The sequence below is a fragment of the Hyperoodon ampullatus genome, assembly GCF_949752795.1.
Source record: "Hyperoodon ampullatus genome assembly, chromosome: 1".
Lineage (NCBI taxonomy): Eukaryota > Metazoa > Chordata > Mammalia > Artiodactyla > Ziphiidae > Hyperoodon > Hyperoodon ampullatus.
Genome location: NC_136914.1, coordinates 208,638,124 through 208,664,511, shown reverse-complemented (window position 1 = coordinate 208,664,511; position 26,388 = coordinate 208,638,124).

The window sequence follows — 26,388 nt, the reverse complement described above, 5'->3', positions numbered from 1 at the left end:
GACCTGAGATGCAGCCAACGTGGAGAGGAAGGGGAGCAGACTGACCTGGAGCATTTGCTGAGAGGGTTTTCCTGGCAAGTTCCAAGCTTTAGTGTTTCAGTGGGATCTCAAAATGTTGGGTGATACAGAGTAAACTGCAGCCCTAGGTCTTAGAAAATAATCCAGGAAAAGGAATAAAGCGTAAATTGCCATTGGTTGGGTCAGTGGACTTTGTGTATTTAGCAATCTTCAAATACTTCACATAACCTCTACAATCAAATCTCAGTATTTGACATTCATTTTACATTATTTTTAATAAATGTAAACATCATCATATTATTTCTTTCACATATATTTAGATACCCTGGATAGTGATGGAAAAGGGAAATAGACCAACCAGGTATATTCTGTATATCTAATTTAGTGAATTCATGATGATTAGATGAATAGAGTAGCTACACTGGCCTCTACCACCAGTCTGTGTGTTTCTTGATGACAGAGACTTGTGTCACTTAGTTCTGTGCATAAATCAATCTCTAGCACAATGTTGATTGTAGGTATTTAAGGTAGTGAATAGAGAATTATTTGGATGGGAGGACTTACAACTATAAAAAAAAGGTAGCTGCAAGAAGGGATGGCTACTTGAAGGCAGGGCTTGTGTTAGTATTTAATTTGCTATATCTCCACAGCACAGTACAGAGCAGATGCTCCAAACAAAAGAATGAATGGATTAGGGATTTTTAACTTACAAAGCTGTGATAGTTAGTCTTCAAAGGCCTAATGAATTCATCTCTGGGATATAAATTAGACTTGTTATATGTATTGCTAGGGGCTTAATCCAGAGCAGTTAGTGAGATTTACATATGAGTGTTCAGTTAAAAGTAAAAGGATGTGCTAAAATGTAATTTCTGATTTAGTTGTCTCTCCATGAAATCAATAGTTTGCTGTGGTAGAGATTCTTGTCCACTGTTGTGCTCCTTATTCATAGCACAGTGCCAGCAGATAGTAGAAATTTAATAAATGTTTGAGTTAATGCATAAATGAATGATGATTAGAGCTTTTCACATGGAAGTAGTGAGCTACCTGTTAGAGGTGTTGTAGTATTGCCTACATGACTATATATCATAAGCCTTATACCAAAGATTCAAGAACAAAGGCTGAACTAGGTAACACAAAATGATTGTTCTAATCATGGAAACTGTGTTAGGGTTCTCCAGGAAAACAGAACCAGTATGGTATATCTATCTATCTATTTATCTATCTATCTATCTATCTATCTATCTATCTATCTAGATATATGTATATTGGCTCAGGATAGCTCTCTCTGTTTCCTGTTACCTGGATTTTAGAAGCTGCATGTTTCCCAGGCCACTGTTAGAAGCATCTCATTCACCCATAGGGGGGCAACACAATAAAACCGTGTTCCTAAATGTTGCCTAATAATAGATTTTCTGCAGGGAATTCAGGCCAGATGATAATCCCAAGGACTCAAGCTATCAGATGTACCTTCAATGTTTCTAGGAACCATCTGTTGCTTTGATGTGTGTGTGTGTGTGTGTGTGTGTGTGTATGTGTATGTGTGTGGGCATATGATGCTTCTCATAGACAGAGCAGCAAAGCCATGAGAGAAATCATGACAGTGTCTTTGGTACTTGCTGGAGGCTTCTTCTTTCTGGGCAAAATCACATTAACTGCAATTTCTTTTTCTTCTGAAAATATTCTGATATTGGACTACAGTGCTAGAGCGCACCTACATAAACATTGCTTATTTCCTTAGAAAAGCTGCTCTGCTCTTAAAATAGCCCCTTACCGAGGTTTTAAAATCAGCCTGGAATGATGTTGTGTCATTTCAATGTTTACCTGTTCACTTCATCTTCTATTTCTAGAGTTGATGGGCAGAAATGCAGTTTTACTGTTTTCATTTATCCTTAATTTAACATATTTCTTGGCTATTGGGACAAATTGGAATAACAGTTTTCCATCTGCATTGAGCACAGAATGCTAAAATATCTTCAAAAATAAAGATACAGAAAGCATTGCACAGGTGAAATTTTGTTACTTGCCCAAAAGAACCTTCATGACTAAATTTCACAAAATCTCTCAGAAGGTAAAAGAGAAAGGGTAAAGAAATAATAATAGCTAATATGTATGCAGGACTTTATATCATTCAATCTTCACCCTTTAGAAGACTTGTCAGAGTAGAATTAAATTATGATTTGACAAGAGGAGAACTGAGGTACAGTGTGGCCCAGTGACTTTCATAAGGTCACATGGTAAATTAGTCCTTAGGCCTAGAGCAGTAGTTCTTATGCTCTTTTGGCTTATGGATATTTTCAGGATTCCTGTGAAACCTGTAGATCTTTTCCCCAGACCACGTGTGTGTAGAGTGCGTGTGTGTGGAGGGTTACTGGCATTTGAATACATTTTTTCATTTGACTTCAGGGGATTCCTAGGCCCCTCAAGTCCATCTGTGGGCTCTGAGATAAAATCCCTTCATCACTTGAGGGGCATTTCCCAGTCTCCTGATGACCAGGTTAATAACCATTGTTAAAAGGGCTATTGAAGCCCAGAGATGGAAACGACCTAAGTGTCCATCATCGGATGAATGGATAAAGAAGATGTGGCACATATATACAATGGAGTATTACTCAGCCATAAAAAGAAACAAAATTGAGCTATTTGTTATGAGGTGAATAGACCTAGAGTCTGTCATATAGAGTGAAGTAAGTCAGAAAGAGAAAGACAAATACCGTATGCTAACACATATATATGGAAATTAAGAAAAAAAAAGTCATGAAGAACCTAGGGGTAAGACAGGAATAAAGACACAGACCTACTAGAGAATGGACTTGAGGATATGGGGAGGGGGAAGGGTAAGCTGTGACAAAGCAAGAGAGTGGCATGGACATATATACACTACCAAACGTAAAATAGATAGCTAGTGGGAAGCAGCCGCATAGCACAGGGAGATCAGCTCGGTGCTTTGTGAGCACCTAGAGGGGTGGGATAGGGAGGGTGGGAGGGACGGAGACACAAGAGGGTAGAGATATGGGAACATATGTATATGTATAACTGATTCACTTTGTTATAAAGCAGAAACTAACACACCATTGTAAAGCAATTATACTCCAATAAAGATGTAAAAAAAAAAAAGGGCTATTGAGTGAGAGTGTTCAAAATCAGGTAGTGTGTGCAGTTTTTGAAAGCCATTGGCAAAATAAATTGTAAACAACACCCTATGAACACAATTAAGCTTTTGTCCTACAACATCTACAACATAAATCTGGGATGAGAATTAAAAACCTTCATAAGGCAGATAGCGCGGGGCTGGGGTTCCTGGACCCAGGTTAGTGGGTCAAAGCAGGGCTTTGATGAAATTTTCACCAGTCTACAGGGAAATTAAAAAAACATTAAAAAGACAAGCGAGTTTTTCACTCAGGTAGTATTAGGGTCCACATTACATGGGGTGGTCAGGAGAACAAGCTCTGGGGCCCAACTTCCTGAGCCCACAGCCTGGCTCTGCCACGGGGTTAGATGGGGAAGTACACCTAACCTCTTTGAGTTCCAGTTTCCATATATTTAAAACGGGAATAATAATAGTACCTAGTTCATAAGGTGTTGTGTTGAAATGAGTTAGTAGACAAAAAAACACTTAAAAGAATAAGCGCTCAGGAAATTTATATCCCAACATTGCAAAATATTTTCCAACCCTATATCAATTTTCCAAATAATTATTATTATGTTGAACTTAACTATTATTATTATATTGAAGTTATACCAGTTATGAAAGTTCATATGTGTCGTATGTGAAAGGGAGAGAAAGGGGAAGAGGAATACGGAAAGAAAAAGAGCAAGTAGGAGTGAGTAGAAAAATAGCTCTTTAGTTCCTTTCTGAGAAATACTTTGTCTAGAAGGGGGTGGGAGGAAGAGGATTAGGTGAACTGGGTTCCATTAGAAACCCCTTTTATTTGAGGCCCTCATATTAAATTTACTCTGTGTGTGTGCTTCCCCTTTCAGTGTCAACTTTGAAATCATCCCTCTTGTCTGTCTTGCTTGCTGCTGTTCCCCCAACACATAGAAAAGTCATGGAGCTCAGTAATTATGTATTGAATGAAAAAGTGACAGTTCGATGACACCCTTAGTGCCAAAGGCTCTGACATGAAATTATTTTGCTGTTGCGAGTTCTCGTCCTCCCTTGACCCATGCATCCTACTGGCTAAGGCACAGCCTCCGCCCAACCTAGTCCAGGTGCCATCCCTGGGGCAGTGGCTTAAATCTTCCCTTGGTCTGTAAATTCTATATTGTATATGATACGTTATATATATGTATAAATATATAAACTATATATCTATATAACATCTATTTAATTTCTCTCCCTCTCTTTCTTGCTCTTGTTCTCAGTCTCACCAGTAAATTAACTGCAGGCAATTAGTTAATTGACTTTTTAACGACAGGGTGCTTCCATCCATAAGATGAAAAGGTGTTTGTCTTACTTAAGGCAGAGAAGGGGTGAACATACTTTGGTGGTGTGAGAGACACAGCTATCAGTGTGTTTTAAAGCTCTCTTCTTATGAACAAGAATAATTATTGTTTTTCTCTCTTTGAGGAACAAACTTCTCCTTTTCTTAAAATCAGACATAACAGAGAATAAATAAATGTCTTACATTCACTAATGTCAGGAGGAAAACATTTAAGGCAGCAACACAAGCAACCTGACAATTACTCAGTTGTAGCTTGGAAACATTCGCGGTATGGAGGGCCCATCATGGTGCTCTTCAGAATCACAGGGTTTGTGCCGATTATATCCCACCTGGTTCAAGCTTCTATTTGATAGCTGATAGAAATATAAGCTCAAACAAGTAAACTTTAGCTTTAAAGAAAGAGAAGGAAGGAATGATGGAGGGAGAAGGAATAAATAAATCACCTGGACCTTAGTCCCCAAAAACAGCATCCTGAGCTTCTTAACAATGTATAGTTATTAATCTCAGCACACAGTAAATTAACCCATATCCCTACTATTTATATTTGAGTTGAGGAACAAACAAAGTTCCAATTCATTTATTTAGTGAGGTTTGTTGGAAGGGATGGAGTTTGGAAAATCTATACACTCTTCACTTGGTCTATACACTTCTACACAATGGCAGTAACTTCAAATGATCACTTATGCAAATACTCTAGTTTTTAAGGGCTCCTATCTCCCCCTCACCTTTTCAAGATAGTATCTGAAAGTGAGCAGAAACTAGAGAGAAAGGATTTGAGAATCAAAATTCATACTTTACTACTACAAAAAGACATAAGTACACAAGTTTAGAGAGAGAGATACTGATTCTTCTGTGGGTGTCCATTTAATATCTGTTTAATAGGTGACACTGTGGATTCATTGAGCAAACAGGATGAAGAAGGCATTTAAGGCAAGAAAGTGGCTTAAGTGAGCAAAACAACTTTCACCTTTATTTAGAGTATGATTTCTCCAGTATAAAACCCTTCTTAAGGTAATCATTTATTATAAGCAGCATAGGTGCATTCTGTTTTACTTGAAACTTTTAATATAGTTAAAATATATATTATTGAATGTCTGTCTATCTATCTATTTATAGATAAGAATTCTTAAGCAGTTTTTGGCTTATGCTAATTCTTCACAGCATTAAGAGATATTAATTGACAGGGGAAAAAGGCTTCATTTCATTAAATAATTTTCTTTATCTGGATTCTCCCAACATTACATAGATGGGTCATCTTGTGTGTTGTGAATCTTCAAGGGCACTAGTTCGTGCAAGACTTCCAAAGTTATTTGAACATAAGACCCACTCCCTCTTTTATTCTCTGTAGAGTGTTTCATGGTCAGGGGCAGGGTCGAATAGTTCACAGAATATGTTTTGGGAAAGGCTGGTATAGATTTTGGCTCTTTTCATTTGAAGGTTAAAGCCTTGTTGGCAAAGAGACACCAGCCAATCATGTCTAAATTCCAAATACCCTCCTCAAAAAAAAGGCACTCTTTTTTTTTTTTTTTTTACAAGAGCTCATGTCCTCTCCTGACCTCTCTGACTTTGCTGACTGCTTTTAATCCTATAAAACACAGAGGAAAATGTTCCAAGCCTATGTTACTCTCCTTCTAAGACTTTTCTTTCTGAAACAAATACCGTATGATATCACTTTTATGTGGAATCTAAAATATGCCACGATCCTATCTGCGAAACAGAAACAGAATCACGGACATAGAGAACAGACTTGTGCTTGCCAAGGGGGAGGGGGTTGGGGGAGGGATGGACTGGGAAGTTGGGGTTAGCAGATATAAGCTTTTATATATAGAATGCATAGACAACAAGGTCCTACTGTATAGCACAGAGAACCATATTCAGTATCCTCTGATAAACCACAATGCAAAAGAGTATTTAAAAAAATGTATATATATGTATAACAGAATCACTTTGCTGTACAGCAGATATTAACACAACATTGTAAATCAACTATACTCAATAAAAATTTTTTTTAAAGGAAAAAAAAAACAAGGCACTCTACTCCTGCAAGGGAGGGTGTGTATTCATTATTGGAGGGGACTGGCCTCTTCTCAACTCCCTCCCTCCCTCTGGATTTAACAGGTTGTTACAAATCAAACTTTACAGTAATAAGAATGCTTTCTCTAATCACCTCAATTAATTACAGGGAAGAATGAATCAATCTTTAAGCATCACTAGCACTGCTCATAAATCCAAAATCATTTAAACAGGGTTTTAAATCCCAGAAAAAAAAGAGATAGAGAGTGATAAACATTTAAATGAGTGTCCCTGTTGCCAAAGGCTTAGCAGGCTGTGACTGATGGGCCACTGCTTCCATCCACTGACTCAGGGCTGTATTTCCTGAGCATTTATCACATGGTGGGCAATATGCTAGTCATCTTCGGAATATCTCATTTAGTCCTCCTGACAGCCTCCAAGGTAGTTCTTGGTATTTTCTCCTTATGAGGCTTGTGAAGCTCAGAGAAGTTGATATTTACCCAAGTCCTAGAGTTCATAAATGGAGCAACTAGGATGGAAAAGAAGGCTCTGGCTCCAAAAGACCTTCCTTCAGCTTCCCCAGACACTCCCTGACCAAACCCAGATGGCCTCCTTAGTGGCTAAGGGACATCAGAGTGACACACAGAATATCAGCTATTTTTCAAAAGGAAAATGAACTGCTCTAAGTGCTGTGAAACATCATGGAGGAGAAAGGCATGAGACTAACTAAAAATAATAATTATAATAACCATTAATATATGTTTAATTAGGAGGCAGGCACTTAGGAAAGCGCTTTTACAACTTATGTCATTTAATCTCCATGATGATCTTGTGAAGAAGTTTCTTTTACTATCATCCCATTTTACACATGCACACTTATGAGTCCACTGAGGCTACTAATGATTTAAATAACATGTCTAAGGTCACAAAACTTAGGATTTGAACCCAAGAAGCCTGACTCCATTATGTAACCCTTTGTAGGAGGATGGAGGTCTGACCTCTTGTGCTAGAGCTATCAAGGACTCAGGTTTGGGAACTTGGTCTAAACTAAAATTCACTTGATTTTTTTGTGTGTGAATTTGAACAGTTTTACTACAACAGATGATGTCTAGACAGACTCTGCCCTTGCAAACGCATATTTATCTTCTGGGTTTCCTTTAAAAATACCAGGGCCTTGAATAGTGTCTAAATGACATAATCACAGGTACATTAGAAAGACCCTCTGCTTGTTAGTACATGGGTATCTAGCCACTCTTCCCCAGGTCTCATCTCCCCTGAGTCAAGGATTAAAAACAAAAAAGATGTTTTTGTTGAAGGAAAAATATAATTAAACACAATGAGAAAAGAAGAAATTAAACAAAATTTATGTAAGGAAATTAAGATAATTTTATATTCTTTGTTTTAATTTATCCTATATTATTCACATTTTTGGGAATAGCCTTGAATTACTTTTATTATTATAAAACAGATATAAAAGAGAAAAATTTACAGGTTAGTCTGTTATTTTACTTTGCCTCTCTGCAGCATCCAAGTTTTCCTTTTTATATTATTCTCAAGTTTTTATTAAAATATTGTATTACATTTATTCTCAAGATTTTTCCAATATGTGCTTTGTCCCCTTCAATTATATTGCAGACTGCTGAAGGAAAGGGGCCACAGAGAAGTTCCTGGTATGGCACTTCATATTTTCTCCTTGTGTTTAGTTATCGTTTTAATATTGTAAACTACTATGTGTCAATTTTTAAAATACAAATGCCTCCTTTAAGTATTTTGGCTGAAAAGAACATATTTGTATATTTGCATATAAAGCTTATTCTGTGCTTTTGACTGTTTTCACAGGGTAGACTCTCATAATTAACATTATGAACTCTGTCTTTTGACATTTTTAAAGCTTGGATATACACTTTCTAAAACCTTTCCTATAGCATTGTATACTCTTAACACAAATATATGAGAGCCAGCTGAATTTTTTCTAATCAGGTTATCTTCATTAAAAAAATGGCCAGTGTGATAAGTGAAAAAGTATCTCATGTTTCTTTTAATTAACATTTTTGAAGGTTGGACAGTTTTCTATATACTTAATTTCCTAATACATTTCCTCTTGTGATTGCTTTTTTTTATGTTTGATGTCTATTTAGTTTGGCCTTGGCCACAACAGTGAGAGGCCCGCGTACCGCAAAAAAAAAAAAAGAAAAAAAATTTTACTTAGCAAATATTTGCAGTTTCCTCTCTTGCTTTCATATCTATTTCATGTTTTTACAATTCTTACACTTTTCAAGGACAACTCTGTGTTTACTCTAGAATGTTAAAGTGTAAAGCACAGTTTATAGTCAATAAATAAAGTAAAATTTTAATTTACTGGAATAAATAGCAAGTGCTTAAGTTATGGAAGTGATTCACGTGTGTTTCACTTTCCCCAGGGCTAACAAGACATCCTTTTTCTCCCACTCCAGTTAAAGTCAAGCCAGTCAAGGCTTTGCTGAAAATATAAGTGTATCCCTGTACTTTTTTTTTTTTTTTCCGGTACGTGGGCCTCTCACTGTTGTGGCCTCTCCCGTTGCGGAGCACAGGCTCTGGACGCGCAGGCTCAGCAGCCATGGCTCACGGGTCCAGCCGCTCCGCGGCATGTGGGATCTTCCCAGACCAGGGCACGAACCCGTGTCCCCTGCATTGACAGGCGGACTCTCAACCACTGCATCACCAGGGAAGCCCTCCCTGTACTTTTTGAAGAAAAAAATCTAATGATCATTGACTTTGTCAGGGACTGTGCTAAAAACTTATATAGATAATATTTAATTTTTACAACAACCCTCTAAATTCAGTCTTATTTTCATTTTATAGATGAGGAAACTGAGACATTAAATGCTTAGATAACTTATCCAAGCACACACAGTTAGTAAGAAGAGTCAGGATTGAATCCCAGACATTCTTACTCCAAATTCTAGCAGTATTAGCCACTTTGCAAAACTAACTTCTGGATGCCTCCAGATATTGTGTGCTCCACCACTCCCTATTTTCTCACATCACTCGTTTACATCCCCTATGTGGCCTGTGTAAGTGTTTAAGTTCCAACACCTACTGTAGCTTCTTCACCTCTGTATTCTCAAAGAGCACTGTAGATGGATGGGGTGTAGCCCTATTCACTACGAGGGGACTAACTGGATGACGTTTCCTTCCAGTTATCTCTGATAAACAATTTGTTCCTAATTCTGCAAGACTCAAAGACGAAAGCACCAAGAATATAGAGTTTTCCAAAGTCACACAGCTGGTGACAAGGATGCACAAAGCAACCATTGGAATGTTTCAATAAATGTGAGTGTCCATCAAAGTGATGAAAAAGAGGACTAAAAATTGGAATCTTGTGGTTTTTGGGTCTTCTTGTTCCTGAGGGTTGCATGTTACATTTACTGAGAGGTCTTGATGGCTGCTTTGTACTTTTTGTCAGTAACTTGGGAAGCTGATATAAGCTCCCGTTGTGTAACAAAAAGAAAAAAAAAATGGTAGCCTGTACTTTTTTTTTCTCGTACGCGGGCCTCTCACTGTTGTGGCCTCTCCCGTTGCGGAGCACAGGCTCCGGACGCGCAGGCTCAGCGGCCATGGCTCACGGGCCTAGCCGCTCCGCGGCATATGGGATCCTCCTGGACCGGGGCACGAACCCATATCCCCTGCCTCGGCAGGCGGACTCTCAACCACTGCACCACCAGGGAGGCCCTGGTCACTTCTTTCTAACTCACAGTACTCAAAACCTAGAGCATCAGGCATAAAGATTAGTTTCTCTTTTTCCTTTGAAGAAAAGGCTATCTTGACTAATTTTCACACCAAAACAAAGTTTCTAACCAAAACAAACATACCAGCAAATAAAATATTCATTAAATATAATGCATTTAAAAAATAAACTTTGTATATTCATTGATAGAATGAATTTCTGGGTTGACATAATTTAAAATCATATATTGGGAGTGAGTGTGTGTTGTGATGCAATTACATTTAAAACTCCATTTACATATATAAACATATAAAAGAGATCTAATTCCTGCTTTTTGAAAATTACTAATTTGGTAGTTTGGGGGATGCTCCGTAGTGCTCTGAACCTCACTTTTCTGATTTGCTAAAATAAGGATAATACTATCTACCACAACAAGATTGTACACACTACCATTTGATTGAGAAAGAGAAAAGCATAAGTACACCAGTCTGTGACTGGTTTTTAACAGATGCTAATTTATTTCCTTCATTGAAGCAGCACTTCCTGAATATCCACCTCACATCTCTTCAGTGATGAGAGCTGGAGGTTTGACCACTTAACTGCCAAGCTTTTTATCCTAACCCCAGCTCCAGGGTCTTAGTTACGGTTCAGATTTAAACTTTCCTTGAGAAACAGGGATCTACTCAGAGGGTCAGTCCAGAGTGGTCTGATTCTCATCCTGACTCAGACTATTTCTCAGAGTAGTTTACCTTTCTAGACCTCATCTTTCTCATCTGCTTTGTACTCCTGTGGTCAATAAGAATAACGTATTTAAGAGTAAGCATTTATTTATTAATTACAACTGTAGAGAGCAAATGGTGATCTCTCCGCCACAATTAACTGTTTTCTCAAGACCCCGGACTTTGCTGGACATCTGTCTAGCCACCTTAGACTGAACAGAATTGTGTTTTGATCTCCATACCAGTGAAAGCAAGTAAGCAAGCTCTCCATTGACCCTATCAACAAGTTCTTACTAACCACTTAAAGCTCCAGATACACTGTAAACTCACAGATTATTGCTAAGGTGAGGCTTGGGAGTGGGGCTTGGGATCAGATAGATTTTATATGATTTGACCTATGACACTGTGGAAATTAGAACAAGTTAATTAATATTTATGAGCCTCAGTTTCCTCATCTGTATACAGGGAAACAGTACATAACTCACAGGACTTTTGTGAAGGTATGAGGGAATTATATATCCAGGATTTTTAGTACAGTTCCTGGAATATAGGCAGCCCTCAATAATGGAAGCTATTACATCATCATCACCAATTTCAAATCTTACCACCAACTTTCAGTTGCTGCTCAGACACAATAGAAGTAGACTCGGCAGTGGATTTTGCATCAGTGAAGGCTTCTGTGCTAATTAATCCATGTGTCAGTTGGAGAAGGCAACCCAATGTTGGGGGTAGGCAATGGGAAGTGGGCAAAACAAACCTGACAGTCACATTAAAAGTCCTTTCATTGCCTTGGTCTCACTTTCTGTTATTTTGAGATTCAGTTAATTGAAGTGTACACAGTGAGGTCTGACACTGAAGGTAAATGTCAGTTCCTGAGAGTGCAAGATGTTGACAGTTATTGATAATAAGATACAGCAGAAACCTTTCTATTCTCAGAGAGATATTATTACTTCTACACATGATTTTCCAGATCCATGCATTTATTTACTAAATCAGTTTGGACCCTTTATTTTAGAAGCAACAGAAAACTTGACCCAAATTATCAGAAGAATAATTTCTTCGGTCTAAGTAACCAGAAAGTTTAGAACTAGCTAGTTCCATGTAGGCTTGACATTCAGGCTCAAATGATGTCATTAGGATCCAGTCTTCTTCATCTCCTAGGTCTTACCTTTATGTTGGCTTTAGTCCCAGGGTCCATGTGGAGGAAAGACAGCAAACAGCAGCCTCAGGCTTATCCGTTCCCATGCTCAAGGTCATTGCCAAGGCAAACATCACCTGTTCAGTCACTAAATCAAAAGGCCTAAATACCTTAAATCAAGGCATTTGATTTAAGCTCTAAATACCTAAATCAGTCACTGTGGATAGTAAAATCAGATGATAGGCCTAGGTTACCACCAGTAACAGCAAATGCATTCAAAGAGCACGGACTAGAGTGGTACTTCCTCAAAGGAAAATCAGGGCTATTTTGCCAGGAACACAATGAATATATACCAGCCAGCAAAAATAAGATCATACATGTTCTTTATTTTCTGCGGAGAACCTTTCTTTACCACCTCCAAATGCTGAGTCTAACTGTTCCTTCCAGTCTCATCTGAAGTGTAACTCCCTCCATAACATATAAGTGTCTTGACTCAAGTCCCATTATCCCGGTGAATTTGTTTCCTTCCTCAATTTAATCCAAATGGCACTTGGGCTTCTCATGTGGGCTTTATTATAATGTTCTTTTTCTTGCTTAGATGAGTTTGAACATTTGTCTTAACTAGCTAAAAGCTCATGGAGGGCAGAGACTCTGTTTTATTGTCATGGAATCCTTTAAAGTAACCAGTACATTGACTTACACTCAGGAGATATGATATAGTAAATACTTTCTGAATCAGATGCCAATACCAATTCTATATTTCTAAAATGCTAATTATATTTCCACTGGAGCATTAAACAAAACAAAACAAAAATTGAGCTCCAACTCTATTCCTTTGGTGGAAACTGTCCTAGATTTTGTATTTGAAATCTTGTGAAGCCTGGTCTCAGAAATTGGCAGCGATTTGAATATAGAGATTTGAGCTCATGTGATAGATAAATGAGTAGTATCTCTTCAATTATAAAGCAGAAGCTATTACATGTAATCACCTTCTAATTCACCATCTTAGCATGGTGATTTTTGTTAATGTGAACTGAACAGTTTCTTAAGTCAAGAAGCAGATAAGAGGCTGGGGAGAAACATGTTTGAATAAAAATAATGTTTCTTTGTGAATGTTTGGGCTATGTAGAGTTTTTATGTGATTCATAAACATGGGGGTGATTGGAAATAATATTCTGGCCTAGAGGTTTGTGTACCACAGACATAACAACAACAACAACAAAAAAAAAAGGTCTGGTCTCTTCATCTGAAATCTTATTTTTCTTGTGATATAAATTAATCCACAGTGGAATCAATCCTCACGTATAATAAAGATGAACAATTGAGGCTGAACTGTTATTTAACTTACACAGTTTTTAACTTGCAATTTGTTTCCTGGAGATAAATGTAACTCTGAATTGGGAATTTTCTACTGCTTTTGTGAGTTGACTTTGGCTAATATATTGTAAATTGAAATGTATTACATGTGCTATGTATTTTTATTTTGCGGTGAAAATTAAGTCATTCATTAAATATCTGAGTATGCACTATGTGCTAAGCATTGAATTGGATACAAAGAAAGGGAATTACCTTCTTTCTTATGGAACATACAGTTTTATCAGGGAAATTAAATTTACATATCATTCATGATAGAAAATAAATGCAAAGAGAAAAATATAGGTAAAGAGAGACTTTAAGAGCTGCAATGCTTATATATAGCTATGGGTTCAAAAAAAAAAGCAACCTTGAAGTAGAGGATTGAGCTGCTTTGAAGGTAAGATTTGGAGATGGGATAATAATAGCTGACATTTATTCAGTATTTACTAAGTAATGGGGTACCTTTCTAAGTACTAATTTTTTAATTGTCATATTCACTTCATGAGTTAGGTACTATTATTATTATTTTCTTTTATCAATTTTGTTTATCTTCTCAAAGAACCAGCTTTTAGTTTTATTGATCTTTACTATTGGTTTCTTTGTTTCTATTTCATTAATTTCTGCTCTGATCTTTATGGTTTCTTTCCTTCTACTAACTTTGGGTTTTGTTTGTTCTTCTTTCTCTAGTTCCTTTAGGTGTAAGGTTGGATTGTTTACTTGAGATTTTTCTTGTTTCTTGAGGTAAGCTTGTATTGCTATAAACTTCCCTCTTAGAACTGCTTTTGCTGCATCCCATAGGTTTTGGATTGTTGTGATTTCCTTGTAATTTGTCTCTAGGTATTTTTTGATTTCCTCTTTGATTTCTTCAGTGATCTCTTGGTTATTTAGTAATGTATTGTTTAGCCTCCATGTGCTTGTGTTTTTTACATTTTTTTCCCTGTAATTGATTTCTAATCTCATAGCGTTGTGGTCGGAAAAGATGCTTGATATGATTTCAGTTTTCTTAAATTTACTGAGGCTTGATTTGTGACCCAAGATGTGATCTATCCTGGAGAATGTTCCATGTGCACTTGAGAAGAAAGTGTAATCTGCTATTTTTGGGTGGAATGTCCTTTAAATGTAAATTAAATCTATCTGGTCTGTTGTGTCATTTAAAGCTTGTGTTTCCTTAATTTTCTGTTTGGATGATCTGTCCATTGGTGTAAGTGAAGTGTTAAAGTCCCCCATTATTATTGTGTTAATGTCAATTTCCTCTTTTATAGCTGTTAGCAGTTGCCTTATGTATTGAGGTGCTCCTATGTTGGGTGCACATATATTTATAATTGTTATATCTTCTTCTTGGATTGATCCCTTGATCATTATGTAGTGTCCTTCCTTGTCTCTTGTAACATCCTTTATTTTAAAGTCTATTTTATCTGATATGAGTATTGCTACTCCAGCTTTCTTTTGATTTCCATTTGCATGGAATATCTTTTTCCATCCCCTCACTTTCAGTCTGTATGTGTCCCTAGGTCTGAAGTGGGTCTCTTGTAGACAGCATATATACAGGGCTTGTTTTCATATCCATTCAGAGAGCCTGTGTCTTTTGGTTGGAGCATTTAATCCATTCACAGTTAAGGTGATTATCGATATGTATGTTCCTATTACCATTTTCTTAATTGTTATGGGTTTGATTTGTAGGTGATTTTCTTCTCTTGTGTTTCCCACTTAGAGAAGTTCCTTTAGCATTTGTTGTAGAGCTGGTTTAGAGGTGCTGAATTCTCTTTGCTTTTGCTTGTCTGTAAAGCTTTTGATTTCTCCATCGAATCTGAATGAGATCCTTGCCAGGTAGAGTAATCTTGGTTGTAGGTTCTTCCTTTTCATCACTTTAAATATATCACGCCACTCCCCTCTGGCTTGTAGCGTTTCTGCTGAGAAATCAGCTGTTAGCCTTATGCGAGTTCCCTTGTATGATATTTGTTGGTTTTCCCTTGTTGTTTTCAATAATTTTTCTTTGTTTTTAATTTTTGTCAATTTGATTACTATGTGTCTCAGTGTGTTTCTCCTTGGGTTTATCGTGCCTTGGACTCTCTGTGCTTACTGAACTTGGGTGGCTATTTACTTTCTCATGTTAGGGAAGTTTTTGACTATAACCTCTTCAAATATTTTCTCGGGTCCTTTATCTCTCTCTTCCCCTTCTGGGACCCCTATAATGTGAATGTTGCTGTGTTTAATGTTGTCCCAGAGGTCTCTTAGGCTGTCTTCATTTCTTTTTATTCTTTTTTCTTTATTCTGTTCCACAGTAGTGAATTCCACCATTCTGTCTTCCAGGTCACTTATCCATTCTTCTGCCTCAGTTATTCTGCTATTGATTCCTTCTAGTGTATTTTTCATTTCAGTTATTGTATTGTTCATCTCTGTTTGTTTGTTCTTTAATTCTTCTAAGTGTTTGTTCTTTAATTCTTCTAGGTCTTTGTTAAACGTTTCTTGCATCTTCTTGATCTTTGCCTCCATTCTTTTTCTGAGGTCCTGGATCATCTTCACTATCATTATTCTGAATTCTTTTTCTGGAAGGTTGCCTATCTCCACTTCATTTAGTTGTTTTTCTGAGGTTTTATCTTGTTCCTTCATCTGGTACATAGCCCTCTGCCTTTTTATCTTGTCTGTCTTTCTGTGAATGTGGTTTTTGCTTCACAGGCTGAAGGATTCTAGTTCTTCTTGCTTCTGCTGTCTGCCCTCTCAAGTTAGGTACTGTTATTATTCCTGTAAAATAGGTGAGTAAATGGAGGCACAGAGAGACTAAGTAACTTGATGAAGAACACACAGCTAGTAAGTGTCAAAACCAGGATATAAATGCAAGCAGCCTGACTTCAGAGTCTGTTTTTAATCACTCTACTATGGGAAATTCCAAGTATGAGTAATAGTATGAGTGTAATAGCAAGGAGAGGAGAATATGAAGTGGGTGTGGGAAAGACAGGGCTGAATCTGGCTGTAACAAAGTGTCACATGCAGAATGTGTTGAGAAAGAACATTAGAAATGACAATTAGTGTGAATCACCAAAGACCATATAAACTAAGAAGTTTGGGTTTTACTCTGAAAGTAATTGAAAGCTGTCAACAGAGTTTGAGCAAGTCAGTCATCGATTGGGGTTCCAGAAGTAAACCCTAAGACAAGCATTTGAACCAAGTAGTTAATTTTATAAATGATCCCAGGAAGGACTCACTTGTGTGGTGAAGTTATAAATCGAAGAAAAAGATGCATATGATATATACCAGAATGTTGTGAATTCCGCATTGGACCAGACACCAACATGTCCCCAGATGGAAATATAGAGCAGAGAGCAAGTACACTTCTGCTTCAATTTATTATGCTTCACAGATATTGCATTTTTTTTTTTTTTTACCAATTGAAAGCAGCCCTGTGGCAACCCTGCATCGAGAAAGTCTATAAGTACCATTTTTCTAACAGCATTTTCTCACATCGTGTCTCAGTGTCACATTTTGGCAATTCTCACAATATTTCAAACCCTCCACAAGCAAAAAGATTATGACTCACTGAAGGCTCAAATGTTAGTCAACTCAAAGGTTAGCACTTTTTAGCATTCAAATGCTAAGTTAGCATTTTTTAGCAATAAAACGTTAGCATTTTTTAGCAATAAAATATTTTTAATTAAGGTATATACATTGTTTTTTTTAGACATAATCCTCTTGCAAACTTAACAGATTACATTGCACTGTAAACATAACTTGCATACATGCTGGGAAACCAAAAAATTCATGTGACTTCTTGCTTTATTGCAATATTTGCTTTATTGCAGTAGTCTGGAACTGAACCTGCAGTATCTCCAAGGTATGTTTATAGTGAGCACACATCAAGAAGAGCTCAGGAATGGAAAAAAAAAAACAACCTTTGGACACAATCTATCTCCCAGAGGTGACAGCTACTCCTACATTCTTATGAACTCATCTGAGATATTTTGCTCTCAGAAAATGTAGAAATGGCCCAACTTGGAAATCTTGAACTTTGCTCCTGACTGGTTCTAAGTGAATAAGGTTTATATACCATGACAAAGTTGATTTAACCCCTAAATGCAAGGTTGGTTTAACATCCCAAAATCAATTAATGTAACACACAGTTTTGATAGAATAAAAAGTTAAACCAAATTTTCATTTCAGCAGATGCATAAGTAACATTTGACAAAATCCAACAACCTTTCATGATAAAAATATTCAACAGGACATCTAGCTTCCACTCTGACATATAGAGAGGTTGTAAGTTGTCACTCCTACCCCCGTTGCAAGAAAAAAGCTGAAGAAGTTAAAAAAAAAAGGACTTTTCTTAGATTCTTCAGGGAATCAAGGTCACCGGACAAATTGCCACCCTCAAAACTGGAGAGACAGGTGGATACACAAAACACAGAATACAGATTAGCTAACATACCTAAAGCAGAAGATGCTGGAACCAGTAACTTGTAGGAAAACTTAAACAGTGGCTTCAGTGAACTTCTGGAGGCTGTATATGGACTAACTTAAAAGTTAAAATCCCTTGGGGACCAGTCAAGGAGGGGTAGACTTTCATGTGTTTTACCTCCAGGAGCCCCACCAGTAAAGATGGGAGAAAAATCTGCCAGTGTTTGAACAGGGAAAGGGGAAGAGTAACCTATTTAAAGTAAGCCCAGGACTTCCCTGGTGGCGCCGTGGTTGAGAGTCTGCCTGCCGATGCAGGGGACATGGGTTCGTGCCCTGTTCCGGAAAGATCCCACATGCCGTGGAGTGGCTAGGCCCGTGAGCCATGGCCACTGAGCCTGCGTGTCCGGAGCCTGTGCTCTGCAACGGGAGAGGCCACAACAGTGAGAGGCCCGCGTACAGCAAAAAAAAAAAAAAAAAATTTCTAAAGTAAGCCCAGAGGGGCTTCCCTGGTGGCACAGTGGTTAAGAATCTGACTGCCAGTGCAGGGGATACGGGTTTGAGCCCTGGTCTGGGAAGATCCCACATGCCATGGAGCATCTAAGCCTGCAAGCCACAACTATTGAGCCTACGTACTGAAGCCCGCAAGCCACAACTACTGATCCCATGTGCGAGAACTACTGAAGCCTGCGCACCCAGACCCCATGCTCCGCAACAAGAGAAGCCACCACAATGAGAAGCCTGTGCACTGCATTGAAGAGTAGCCCCTGCTTGCTGCAACTAGAGAAAGCCTGTGCACAGCAACGAAGACCCAACGCAGCCAAAAATAAAAATAAATTTATTTAAAAATAAAATAAAGTAAGCCCTGAGAGTTCTTCACAATGACAACTTAACTACCAAGGCAAAAGACTTCACCTGAGCCTCATTTGACTTCGGGGAAGGAAAAGTACACAACTTCCACCTCTACTGGTCTTCTGTGTCACCAGAGTGGGGAGGGGTTGAGAAGCACTTGAGAAGGCCAGAGTCCAGGGGCTCAGGCCCACTAAAAACCTGAGACCTAAGCATAGAATTTTGGAATACATCCCCTACCCCCCAACACCTTACCAGCACATCAACAAGCCCCCTGTATACTAGCAGTGGATTATAGCTGAAAGAGCTTCAAAGCTCAAACTCTATTTACCAATGAGTTTCTAGGGAAACTCAAAGACAATAGAGGGAACAAAAACAAGGATATTAGAAGAAGTTGGAGTCTGTGATACCTACAGCCACAGCGAAGAGCTTAACTCCTTGGCAGATGAACAAAAAACTTCACACTAATGGCCTATGTACCCAGTTTCTGTTCCTCAATACATCATGTCTAGCTTTAAACAAAAAAATTACAAGGCATGCTAAGAAGCAGACACACACACACACACACACACACACACACACACGCACAATTGAAGAGACAAAGCAAACATCAGAGCCAGACTCAGATATGACAGAGGTGTTGAACTTATCAAACCAGGAATTTAAAATAACTATGATTAATATGCTAAGTGCTCTAATGGAAAAGTGAACAGACCAAAAGAACAGATGAATAATGTAAGTGGAAAGATAGAAACTCTAAGAAAGAATCTGAAGAAATTGCAGGAAAATGACACTGTAACAGAAGTGAAGAGTTTCTTTAATGGACTCATAAGTAGACTGGGTCTATGAGCTTGAAAATATATCAATAGAAAACTTCCAAAACTGAAATGCAAAAAGAAAAAAGAACTAAAAAGACAAAGAGAATATCCAAGATAGGTGGGACAATTACCAAAATAGTTACAGATGTATAAATGGGAACATCAGAACAAAAAGATAGAAAGGTTCAGAAAAAAATTTAGGAGTAATAATGGCTGAGAGTTTTCCAAAATTAATGATAGAAACTAAACCACAAATCCAGTAAGCTCAGAGAATACCAAGCAAGATATGTAACCCCAAAATATGCATGCCTGAGCATATCATGGTCAAACTACAGAAAACCAAAGACAAAGAGAAAACCTTGAAAGAAGACTGAGGTTTGGTGGTTGGGGGGGGGGTAACACCTTACCTATAGAGCAAACAAAGGTAAGAATTACATCAGGTGTCTAATCAGAAACCACATAAGCAAGGAAAGAGTAGAATGAAATATTTAGTGTTAAAAGAAAAACTTAATGAATGTAAAATGTTATATCCAATGAAATTGTCTTTCAGAAGTGAAGGAAAAGTAAAAACTTTATCAGAGAAACAAAAACTGAAAGAACTCATTTCCAGTATAGTTGTCTTTCAATAAAAGTTAAAATAAGTACTTCAGGACTTCCCTGGTGTCTCAGTGGTTAAGAATCTGCCTGCCAATGCAGGGGACACGGATTCGAGCCCTGGTCCAGGAAGATCCCACATGCCGCAGAGCAACTAAGCCCATGTGTCACAACTACTGAGCTTGTGCTCTAGAGCCCGTGAGCCACAACTGCTGAGCCCACATGCCACAACTACTGAAGCCTGTGCTCCTAGAGCCTGTGTTCCACAGCAAGAGTAGCCACTGCAATGAAGAATAGCCCCCACTCGCCACAACTAGAGAAAGCCCACACACAGCAACGGAGATCCAACACAGCCAAAAATAAAAATATAATAAATTTATTTTAAAAAAAGTACTTCAGAAAGAAGGAAAATAATATAGGTCAGAAATTCATATCTACATAAAGAAAGAAGCTGAGAAAAGGGAAAAAATGAAGTTAAAATAAAATCTTTATTTTTCTTGTTTCTATATGATTCAATAGATAATTCAAAGCAATAATAGCAATAATTATTGGTTGATTACAGCATGTGAGTAAGTGAAAAGAAAGGCAGCAAGGTTACAAGGGATGGGAGGGAGGAATTTGTAACACTCTGCTGTAAGTTATTTGCTTTACTCATTAAGCAGCATAGCATAATTTGAAAATGGACTTAGATTAGTTAAAATGTAAATTGCAATCTCTAGGGAAACCACTGAAAACATTTTTTAAAAGTACAGTTAGTTTGCATGTATAAAATGTTCAGTTAATGCCAGAGAAGCCAGAAATCGAAGAGATGATAAAAATAAAATGAAACGAAGATCAAATGCAATGGATACAAGAATTACAAACATAGTATATATAAAAAGAAATATATCAATAATTAAATAATTAAATACATAATTAAATGTGAATGATCTAAATACATTGCTATGGTCTGAATGTTTCTGTCCTCCTCCAAAAGAAAAATAAATCATATATTGAAATCCTAATGCCCAATGTGATGGTATTAGGAGGTAAGTCCTTAGGTCGTGAGGGTGAAGCCACATAGAGTTCCCTGGCTCCTTCCACCACATGAGGACACAGTGAAAGGTTGTGTCTATGAACCAGGAAGAAGAGTTTCACCAGAATGCGACCACACTGGCACCTTGACCTTGGATTTTCCAGCCTCTAAACTGTGAGAAATAAATTTATATTGTTTATAAGCCACCCAGCTGTGATATTTTGTTATAGTAGCCCAAACAGACTAAGGCATACATCAGTTAAAATATAGTGTATAAAAAAAGCAAGATCCAACTATATGTTGTCTATAAAAACACTTTAAATATAAATACACAGGTAGACTTTTTAAAAGGTATGGAGAAAGATATACTATTTAACACTAATCAAAAGAAAACTAGAGTAGCTATACTAATTTCAGGAAAAGCAGACTTCAGAACAAGAAATATTATCAGCGTTATTGTATAATGATAAAAGGGTCAATTCTTTAAGAATATATAGCAGTTCTTACATATATGCATCTAACAATAGAGTGTCAAAATAAAAAATGTGCAAAAAGTGATAGAAAAATTGACTAATTCACTATTATCATTGGGAACTTCAACAACCTTCTATCAGTAATTGAGAAAACAGGCAAAGAGAAAATCACCAAGGATATAGTTGAATGGAATAGAACAATCAATTAGCTGGATCTAATTGACATTTATAGAAACTTTAATCAACATCAGAATACCTATTCTTCTCAAGCTCACATGAAACATTCACCAAGATAGACCCCATTCTCGGCCATAAAACATATGTTAAAAAATTTAAAAGAATGGAAATTATACCAAGTATGTTCTCAGATCAACAATGGAATTATACAAGAAATCAATAACCAAAAGATAGCTGGAAAATCTCAAAATATTTAGAGATTAAACAATATTCTTCCAAATAACACATGGATCAATAAAGAAATTTCCAAGAGAGGTTTTAAAAAATAATTTAAGCTGAATGAAATGAAAGTACAACTTACCAAAATTTGTGGGAGTACAGCAGAAGTACTTAGAGGGAAATGTTATAGCATTGAATGTATATATTCAAAAAGAAGATCTAAAATTATGTTAGGAAACTAGATAGACGAAAGTAATATAAGCCTAAACCAATCAGAGGAATAGAAATAAAAAAAGAGCAGAAATCAATGATATTGAAAAAGGAAAACAATAGAGAAAATCAGCGAAAACAAAAACTAGATCTTTGGAAAGACCAATAAATTTGATAAACCTGTAGCCAGGCTATCCAAGGGGAAAGAAAAAGAGAAGACAGAAATGACTATTATCAGAATGGTAAGTAGGATCATCACTGTTAATCCCATGAACATTAAAAGCATAATAAAGGAATTTTGTGAACACTATGCTGCAAAATTTGATAATTTAGATTGAAATGGACTATTTCTTTGAAAGGCACGATCTGTCAAAACTGACACAAGAATCAACAGACAAATTTAATAGGCTTTTTATCTACAAAAGAAATCGAATCAGTAATTAAAAAGCTTCCCCAAAATGAAAGCACTTGGTCAAGATGGTTTCAGTGGTAAATTCTATCAATCATTTAAGGAATGAATGCTACTAATTCTCTAAAGATTTTTTTCCAGAAAATAGAAACAGGAGGAATACATCCTAACTCATTCTATACCAAAACCAGGTAAAGACATCATAAGGAAGGAAATTATAGACAAATATCTATTGTGAACCTAGATGATAAAATCATCAAGAAAATATTAGCAAATCGAATCAAGCAACATATGAAAAGATCATCTGCAATGATAAAAATGTTTAGAGTCTGAATTGAGGGTGGAGATTATATTTATGCAAGTGTCTCAAAAGTAATCAAACTATACACTTAACATGTGTACACTTTATTATATCTAAATTATACCATAATTCAGAGTGGGCAATTGAATTAAATTTGACAAATGAATATACAAATATGTATGTTTCTTTTCTTACGTGTTATAAGATACATTTTCTTGTTTCTTGACATGGCTATTAATTTTGTGTTACCTGATGTGCTTATCCAAATTTCATCAGTTATATATGCAAAATTATATGCAAACTATTGAGAGTCTGGATTTCCTTCTCTTTTTAAAAGAAAGTTGAGTTTTATTCTAGAAGACAGTTAATTTTCCAATGGATATTCTGATCCTCTCATGGCTTGATTTTGAATCTTGTTAGGACAAGTCTAGAGAATACTTTATTCTAGGTCTAGAAGTGCATCACCCCTAAGATTTGGCCTTTCTGATGTGTTCAGCTGACCTCCCCAGGAGCTCAGCAAAGTCATTCTACTGTGGCCAGTCAAGACCACCATATTTTCCACCTTCTTCTTCAGTCTCCCTTCATCTCATAGCTCCCTGGAAGCTTTTCTTTGCCAATCTTCAAGAGCCTTGCTCTTTACATGCATAGCTTAGCATATGGCCAAAGACCTAATGGGACATCTTTAAACTTTGGAAGCTCCTTTTTTTTGCAACTTTCTTCTCTTTAGTGCATGTCCTACAAATTCCAGTCAGTTCAGTAACTCAGTTTTCAATTTCTGTATCCTCTTTGGGCAAGACTGTCATGTTCTGCCTAAACTCTTAACTCTCTAGCTCAGGCCACAGGCTTGAAAGTAATCTGAGTCAGAAAGCTTGAGGAGTTGAGGGACTCACCTTATGTGTTTCTCCTCTGTCAAAGAGGGAAGTTCTATGCCACCTGTAGTGCAGTGTCTAAAAACAGTTACCTTATATATTTTGTCCAGTTTTGTAGTTGTTTGTGGTGGGAAGGTCCGGGCTAGTTTCTCCATTATGGGCAGAAGCAGAAGACATACTTAAGTAGTCATAGTAGTTATACTAGTATATGCTTAATGGCTTCCAATGGCTGATGGTTATACCTACCTTCCCCTTTGAATAATGTTATCAGGGAGATTTAATCTTATATTGTTACTTGCAACACTAGTCTTTCACCCTCTCGTTAGGAATTATAACTGGGGTAATGGATTAGATTATTGATCCACTTGTTATATATAATTTTTTTCACTGTCTGTAGGATACAAATAAAGATAAAATTCAATATTATTTACATGATAAAGTGAAAATGATTAATAAGGAGAGAAAGTTGATCATACTCTTATGTGAATGGATTGGAAAGACAACAATATATTAAATTAAAAAAATTTTTACAAGACTAATAAATTTCTATTTGTAGTTTTGTCATAAGAAATTAGTATATGTTGTGATGACTGTTTTTAAATACCATGGACACTGAAGAAAATAGAAAGTAGATGATGTGAAACAAAAAGATAATTTACATTTCAGTTGAGATGAAATATCAAGTAGGGGAATATGCACATTATGTAGTTTATGATCCATTTTAGAGTTATGTTTATTAGTATAAAAATACATTATCTCATTAGGGCAGTGATGGAGAACTTTGCTAACAACAACAAACTCTGATGTTAACCCATGACATGTATGCCTTAAACAGAGCCATGAGAAGGGATAATGTTTACTCAGGCAAGTAGAGCTGAGAATAAGGATAGAAGAAGATGTGGTCACAGAAAAGAGCAATGTTGTCATTTTAATAGGGCTTATTAAAATTTGGTAAATTCCTTTAGCATATAAACATTCTTAGAAATCTGTGTGTGTTTCCCAGCAACAAATGTGTACTTCAACCTTACCTGGATTTAAGTAAATAATAAAGAAAAATCTGATTAGAAATTACTTTAAATCAGAGCAGATATATGGCTGTACATTTCAGAGAAGGAAGAGTTATAATACTTATTAGTCTCTCCCAATCAGTAAAATGAAGATTTACATGAAATTTAAGTGATCCCATATTAAAAATGCGTCTTGCAAATTACCTTGCATATAATCATAATTTAATGAATGCTGATTCAATGAACAATTGCATATAGGTACTATCATTATCTTCATGTGATAGGTGTAAAAATGTTGCCCAGGGAAGGTAAGTAACTGGACAAAGGCCTTACAGGCAGAATTTGGGATTCTGACACAGGCCACCTGATTCCAAAAGTCCACTTGTCCTTGAATTTTAAAATATTCAAGTAGTATAACATAGAATCCTATATTCTAGTACTAAGAAGGCATCAAGTAAGGAATATTTTACCTTTTTCTTTCTCCTCCATTTATCCAAGAGTACTGAATAAATCATGAAATGTTTCATTTTCAATGATCAGTAAATGAGGGCTCTCCATACGGAAGGAACTTTGTAAGGCAATGTGCAAGAACAAAAACATAATAAGGACCTATTCTTCAAAAGAAGGGGCTTTGAAAGAGCTTTATTCCAGCTAGGGGAAGGGGATTCTTCCCACTTGAGCCCCTTCTAGGCTTTCTGTTTCATCTCAGGGGGAAGGAAGACATAATCAACAGGAGTTGGATTTTTAAGCAAACATATTAGAAACATGAAAGGGATGGAAGAGGAGTACAAAGCATGGAGAAGGGTTTTATTACTGGAGAAATACTTCTGAAGTTATAACAGTCCTGAGACACAGGTTAAATAAGAGACTGAAATTTAATTGGAAGATTATAGAACACTACTCATATCCCACGTCTAACCACCACACTGATAGGGCTCTAGTACAATAACAATGGATCACAGGAAAAAGTGTTTTGAGACATAAACTCTCTGAGGAGTTGTACTTAGGGAAACCCCAGATCAAGAGAGAGATAACAATAAGTACATCAGAGGAATTTGAAGCTATAGCAAACATTAAAAACACCCGAACTGCTAACCAGATTCACATAAACCTCACAATAAAGGCATATTTGCTTCTGTTCCTATTAACCAATGTAACATGTGTGGCTTTTAAGAAGTACAAGGCATGACAAAAAGCAAGAAGAAAACAGTGACCGAAGAGTGAAAACAATAATCAGACCCAGACTCAGATGAGACAGAGATATGGTAATTATCAGAGAGGGGATGCAAAATAACTATGATTAACATGTTAGGACTCTAATGGAAAAATAGACAATATGCAAGAACAGATGAGTAATGTAAGCAGAGACTTAGAAACTTTACAAAAGAATTAAAAGGAAACTCTAGAGATCAAAACACTGTAACAAGAAAGAAGAACGCCTTTGATGGACTCATCAATAGACCGGACATGGCAAAGGGTAGGCTCAGTGATCTTGAAGATAGGTCAATAGAAACTTCCCAGACTATAATGTAAGTAGAAAACAATGGAAAAAATCACACCAGAATATCCAAGAACTTTGGGACAATATCAAAATGTGTATTATGTATGTAGTTAGAATGCCAGAAGGAAAAAGAGAACTGAGCAGAAGAAATATTTGAAGTGATAATGG